The sequence below is a fragment of the Cupressus sempervirens genome, chromosome 2 (genome assembly GCF_028749045.1).
Source record: "Cupressus sempervirens isolate cs-2001-9-10 chromosome 2, ASM2874904v1, whole genome shotgun sequence".
NCBI classification, from domain to species: domain Eukaryota; kingdom Viridiplantae; phylum Streptophyta; class Pinopsida; order Cupressales; family Cupressaceae; genus Cupressus; species Cupressus sempervirens.
The window spans coordinates 29,910,310-29,917,847 of NC_143119.1; positions in this window are offsets into that span (position 1 = coordinate 29,910,310).

Genomic DNA, 7,538 nt, shown 5'->3' on the forward strand with positions numbered 1-7,538 from the left:
AAAATAAATAAAATTCATCATTTTATTAGGAATCAAATAATAAATTACAACTCAACCATACCAAGTCTCTTTCTGAAATGTTCTATCTTTACTCTAGATAAAGGTTTGGCAAGTATATCTGCTGTCTAATCTGCAGTACAAATGTATTCTGATTTAACAGAATTCCTGTCTACCATATCTCTTACATAATGGTAAGGAATTTCAATATGCTTGGATCTATCATGGAAAACTGGATTCACTGAGAGCTTTATAGAACTCTGATTATCATAATGAATGATTGTCGGATTCATGGCTTGCCCAAATAATCCCACAAGCAACTTCCTTAGCCATAATGCTTCTTGAGAGGCCATTGCAACTGCAATGTATTCAGCTTCTGTGGAGCTCTGAGCTACAGAAGACTGTTTTCAGCATATCCATCAAATCATCACTGATCCTAAACTGAAACAACATCCAGAAGTGATTTTCCTATCTTTAATACTTCCACCCCAATCTAAATTGGTGAATCCATGCAAATCTAAAGCCACTCTCTCATATTTGATCCCATAATTAAGAGTACCTTGAAGGTATCTCATAATGTGTTTAACTACAACTAAGTGAATTTCCTTAGGTTCACACATAAACTGACTTAAGGCATGAACCACATAGGAAATATCAAGTCTTGTATTTACTAGGTATATCAAAGACCCAATTATCTGCCTGTAGAGAGTAGAATCTATTGAAGGTGATTCTGTAGTTGCTTCTTTAAGATTATGCAAATTGATTTCCATTGGAGAAGACATGGACTTGCAGTTCCACATTCTGAATTTCTTCAAGATATCTGAAGTGTACTTCCTTTGATTCAGTATGATACTATCAACATTATGTTGTACTTCCAATCCTAGGAAGTAATGAAGAAGATCTAAGTCTTTCATCTCAAATTCTCTGATAAGATCTTTCTTGCATTGATCTATAAGATGATCATCACCTGTGATTAATAAATCATCAACATACAATATCAAGATTACCATACCATCTTTATTTCTTTTATAATACAAGTTCGGATCAGCTTCATTTTTGGAGAATCTTAAGCTAGTGAGATATTTATCAATCCTTTCATACCAAGCCCTGGGAGCCTGTTTAAGCCCATGAAGAGCTTTCTTGAGTTGACAAACAAAGGCATTTGGATCATGTGTTTCAAATCCTTCTAGTTGCTCTATATAGACTTCTTCAAAAATCTTCCCATTGAGAAATGTTGTCTTTACATCCATCTGATGTACTTTCCATCCCTTAGAGGCGGTAATTGCTAAGATAGCTCTAATGGTAGTATATCTGGCGACAGGATCAAAGGTTTCTTCATAATCAATTCCTTCTTTCTGAGAAAAGCCTCTAGCTACAAATCTGGCTTTATATTTCTCAATACTTCCATCAGCGGCATGCTTTATTTTGAATAACCATTTTGAAGAAACAATGGATTTTACTTTTGGCCTTGGAACTATTTCCCAAACATCATTTTTCATAATTGATTGATATTCTTCTGTCATAGCTTCTTTCCAGGTGGGATGTTTAATAGCATCAGAAGGATTAGTTGGCTCTATTTTAGAGAAATCAATCATATTTGTTGTATAACTAGAGAATCTTTAATAAATCATATTTTTTGTATAACCAAAGAATCTTTTAAGTCTTTTACCATCCAAAGATTTTGAGATGGCTTACATTAGGATTCATTTTAGTAAATACTTCTTTAGGGGTCGTATCTTTAAGATAGGAGTGAGGGCTTCTATTTTGGATGTATACCGCAGTACAAGATGCTTCTGCCCAAAGATAGTATTCTAAATTTTGATCAAAAATCATAGCCCTAGTTGCTTCTATAATTGTCCTATTTTTCCTTTTAGCTACCCCATTTTGTTCAGGGTTATAAGGAATAGTATACTCCCTCTTGATCCTTGATTCTTTACAAAAAGTTTTAAACAAATTTGAGGTATATTCTCCTCCATTATCTATTGTAAGGGTTTTAATTTTATGTCCTTAAATTTTTTTAGTTAATGCTTTGAATTCCTTAAATATTTGTAAGATTTCTTCTGATTCTTTGCATTTTAAAAAGTAAATCCAAGTTTTCCTAGAGAAGTCATATATGAACAAGACATAATACCAGAATCCTCCAAGGGAGGGAACGGACATGGGTCCACATAAATCTGAATGAATTAATTCTAGCACATTATTTGTTTTTCTAGTACTATCATGAAAAGGACTTCTAGTACTTTTACCTAGGGAACACCTTTTGTAAATACTGGGGTGATTTAGGTTTAATTTTGGTAGTTCGGTAACCATCTTTTCGATAGTTGATAGGGTTTTAAAGTTTAGGTGCCCTAATCTTCTGTGCCATATTTCGTTTGAATCCTCTGCTTTGTGAACAAGGGCTTGAATGGGTTCTATATTCAGTTCATACAAATATCCCTTTCTTTGACCAATTACTTTAGCTTTCTTGATGGAAGAGTTCTTAGCCCAAGTTAATACTTTGCCATCTGTGAATGCAACGTTGTGTCCATCATCTTATAAGGCTGTAATTGATATTAGGTTCCTTTTGATCCCTGGTACATATAGTACATCCTTAAGAAGAAGAGTATTTCTTGTCTTTAGCTTCAAAGTGCATCTATGAATTCCTTTAACTGAATGTGCTGAGTTATCACCAATAGTAACTTCACTGTTAACTTTCTTGGTTTAGAAATCTAGAGTATCCTTGTATCTCGTTATATGTCTGGAGGATCCACTATCTATCACCCATGCCTTATTTGAGATTTCATTTGATAAGGAGGAATACAATACACGATTCTCTGGATCATAAGTTTCTTCTTCTCTAACAACATTTGTGCAATTTTCTTGTTGCTTGGAGTTTTCTGGACAATTAGATCTATAGTGTCCAAATTTTTCACATTTGAAACACTTTGTTTTTTATAGGTCTTTCTTGGGCTTGCCATTCTTCTGATTTCCTTTATTTTTCTTGAAATGCTTTTTTCTTGCCTTTATAAGAATTGGCATTAAGAACGTGAAGTTCTTCATTTTCCATTTTAGGTTTTCCTCCTTTCTTTAGTTTTCTTGATTATTCCTGAAGACAATCATTTTTAAGTCTGTTAAAATCTGGAAGCATTTCTCTAGCACTTATACCTTGTGCAAATGTTTCCCATGATTCTGGTAGTCCATCTAAGGCCATGAGCGTTAATTCGATGTCATTTATGATGGTTCCTATGCTTGCCAATTCATCTCTAATACCAGCAACTCTTAGAAAATAGGAATTTATTGATTCTCCTTTCTTTATTTGGATGTGATTTAGTTGTCTCTTTAGTGCAAGGACCCTCATTAAATTATTTACTTCAAATGCATTTTGTAATGCATTCATCATATCGTAGGCAGTTAGGTGTTTTGTAAGCATAGGTATGATGTCATTCTTAACTCCATCCAAGATGCTTTGAATGGCTTTCCTGTTTCCATTGGACCATGTGGATTTGTGAGGTTCAATAGATGGTTGTTTGGATGCTCCATCAACAAACCATCTAACATTATTCTCTTCAAGAATCATCAAGATTATGAATTTCCATGCTTCAAAATGTTCCTTTCCATCAAATCTATCCTCGGGCCTGATTGTATATGCCATTGGAGATGAATAATAACTACTGGATATGAACAGGTCTAATATGTGACAATCTACAGAGTCCTAGATCTGATAACTAGGCTCTAATACCATGTAAAGATTTGCAGATTTAGATGTCAAGAATTCTGAGTTTAAGATAAAACTAGGTGAACATCAACCCTAATTCAAATACTAATGTGTAGGTCTGAATATGGGAATTCTGAGATGACTTTATTATTGAGATAGTCTTAAACTGGAGTGTGAAATTGATACAAGGAACCGGATAGGATATATATGCTTTTAGTCCAGACTGTATGTTTTGTGTGTCCTAAAACTACATATATTACCTGTCTAAATATCCTTATTGAAGGGTATGTTCTTAAGAGACATGACCCTTTGAAATGCATCCATTATTAAGAGTCTCTAAGTCAGCGACTTTGGAATAGTAATAAGGCTTAACTAATAATTAATTACAAGTCAAACTAACAAATTCCAACCTGATTGTCGGCACCTCTATAGAGACTATAAATAATATGCAATTTCATTCTTTAGAGAATATTTAGCAAGAAGAGTGAGGTACAATTCTTTTTCCCCATAGACCTATAGAATATTTAGGTTACTTTCTTAACAGTCCTTCACAAACATTTGTCCATTCTGGTTTTGTACCATGTATATTGTATACACTAAAAATTGTCCCAAATGACTTTATTAATTTAATTAATAATAGTCATATTCTTCTACTTATTTAATTAAACTTATTTTAATTAAATAAGTTCATTTTTTCCTAAGTATTTAAATTTAATTTAAATACTTTCTAGCCTTAATGTGTTAATTTTAATTAACACATGATTCTCCATTTATTCTTTTTTTTTTAAAATAAATTTTATTTATTTAAATCCTCCATTTCCTATTAATTTCTTCTAGACCTAAATTAAATTAAAATTTTATTTAATTTAATTTTTTATCCTAATTTTTGTTCAAACCGCCTAGAAGTATGTGCATTTACATGAGTTTGCATTTCTTTTTAAGCACATGGTGTCTACAACTTGAGAACTTTCTACACACATGTGCCACCTCATCATTTTATCCTCCCAACCAAGGGTATGAGATAAGGAGATAAGGTGCTTAATCCTTATCCTTATCCTTATCCTTATCTTCTAGACACCCTCTAGATGTTTCTTGAGAGTCTTTAAATAGAACCCTTGTCTCAAGCATGACAGATAGAGAGGATTATTGGATTGCATTGATACGCCGTCGCATTGAGTCTAAAGTCACCACATTGAGAGCTTGCATTATAGGTACATTTCATGTGGAGTTCATAGGCTGCATTTTAGTGATTTGATAGTTGATACGATTTACATTTTGTATTGCATTTTAGTTTTTGTGGTGCATGCATATTTAGTTTTTACATTCTAGTTTAGCTTTCATTCTAGTTATAGCTTACATCTTGCATATTCAGTTTACATTCTAGTTTTAGTTTACATTTTAGCTTGCATCTCTAGATAGTTTTCATAATTTCATAGAATACCTTTTGAGTGTGACTTCCTCCTTAGTCATATCTTGAAAGTATTCTCCTTCTCATATAGTCTAGGATCATATTGCACATTCATCTTTGCACTCTCACTCACATTTGCACTTCCACACAAGGGATTTACTTATTGTTGTGTTTGTGAGAGCATACCAAACATACCCTCCATCAAGGATACACCAACAATGGCTACACATAGCTGCCCTTGTTGAGTATTAGAGGTGGTTGGAATTTTGGTTTGTTGGTTGCTTTTATGAATTTATTTTAGATTAGCTTGATTCCTTAGGCTTCCAGCAATTTGCACAATTTTTCAGCACACATTTTGGCACGCCCGGTGGCACCCATGTCCCTGATCTTGCTTTAGAAGTTCGCTAATACAATCTTTTATAGTTCAAATTAGCATTTTTTCATCTCTGATAATCGCAGTGCCATCTGCGTTGCGCGTCTCCACAGATCAGCGTCTCCGTGAATAAGCGTCTATGCCGCCGCTGAAAAATTAGGTTCTTTTCCTTTTGCGTCTGCGTGTTACCTATTCTGTCGTCTACATTAGGGTTTTTCTCATCTTTGATTATTTCTCTGTCATTCTCGCTCTCTGATCTGTCGTCTGCGATCAGAAATTGGCATCTTCGATTTTTATTTTGGCATCTTCGATTTTCATTTTAGTGTCTTCGATTTTCATTTTAGCATCTGCGCTCTGCATTTTGGCGTCTGTGCTCTGCAGTTTGGCATCTGTGCTCTACATTTTGTCATCTGCGCTCTGTGCTTTATCATCTTCGTGTTTTAGCGTCTCCAATTATTAGCGTCTGCAACTATTGAGATTTAAACCAACGATTAACAATTTTCTTGAGCATTTTGTGAGTTTGCAGGTCGAAGATTTGTGTTAGAGGATGAACTAAAGTGCAAAAAAAAAAGGGCTTGGTCATATTTGAAATTGGAGCGTTTTAAATGGGTACATTTAGTATAGAGCACATTTGGATTTGGGCCTTAAAATGAACTCACATTCAAAGTCTTAAAGAAAATTAACTTCTTTTCAGCATTTTCATTTCAGTATTTTTGTTTTAGTATTTTCATTTTCAGCATTTTCTTTTAGTACTTTATTTTCTGTTATTTAAAGTTGGAAAGAACCTTGTATGATCTAAACACGTGTGTCTTCAATTAGAGTAGCAAACCTAAATTTTTTTGGATAACGAACAAGTGTCTGTTAAACCCCAAATCCACTTACGTATTCTCTCCCCTCGTGCCTTTAGGTGACCTTGGGTGCACAAGAAATAAGTGGATTTTGTTTTCCATTTTATTAGGAGGCCTGCTTGGGGATTTCATCACCCCTTGGGACGACCTCAACTCCAGCGTGCTGGCAGAGTATAAAAATTGGGAGGTGAATCGAAAGACACCTCTCTTGGAAGTGTAAATATTGTCACTCTGGGCTAAGCCCCAAAAAACTTTATACCTTTGGGAAGTGAAGGAGGAGATTGGGTTTCCGTTTCCCCCCGGCTGTGTGGCAGTATTTTCTTTCATCTGCAGAATTGGGCCTCACGTAACTAGTGTATATCGAGGACACCCTTTAGGTAAGCCTTGTACAGCCTAGTATCAGCCTTATTAGGATTGTTGTTGTGTTTGGTGTGTTTGTTCAAATAATCAAAAAATCAAAAAAAAAACAACACGAGTGAAACTGTGAGGGAACCTTTGCAGTAAGATAGGTTAGGTGAGGTCTGAGTTGTGGTTGAGTTTATTTTTGATGTCAAAAGTTGGAGTCTTGTTTTGTTCTTGCCATGACCAAAGCAGTCAACCAAACCAAGCATAAGAAAGTGAAACTGTCCAAACCCCTTGTCTACAAAGAAAGGAAGAGACTAAACCACGGTGATAAACAATTTAGCTATGCGATCAAGGACATTCAAAAAGAAGAAGCTAGGCAAGACCGCTACAATAGGATCACCTATAATGGAAAACTGCGAAACTGGTCTGCTTTCCTAGGTGTAAACCCAAGGTTCTTATTTCCTGTAAACGAAAATTGAATCAACCGTACAAGTGGCCATCATACATTCATCTTTCTTATTTATTTCCATTTCTCCCATCTTCGAACTTCCTTCTAAGAGAGTTAAAAACCTAAAAAGATCTTTTTCTCGTGACATTAGACCTTACATCCATAAGCAAACACCTTATTCTAATCACATTCTTTTATTTGGGACCACAAGTAAGTCTCCAAATACCAAACAATCTATTAGTGTCCTATCTTGCCTATAAGATCATATTTGACTATCTTTGGTGAGAGAAGGATACTCAAGTCTTACTTATTTGGGACCACAAGTCAGTCTCCAAATAGTACGTGATCCATTTGGTGTCTTATCTTGCCTACAAGATCATATTTGACTATCTTTGGTAAGAAAAGGATACTATTAACTCTCAATA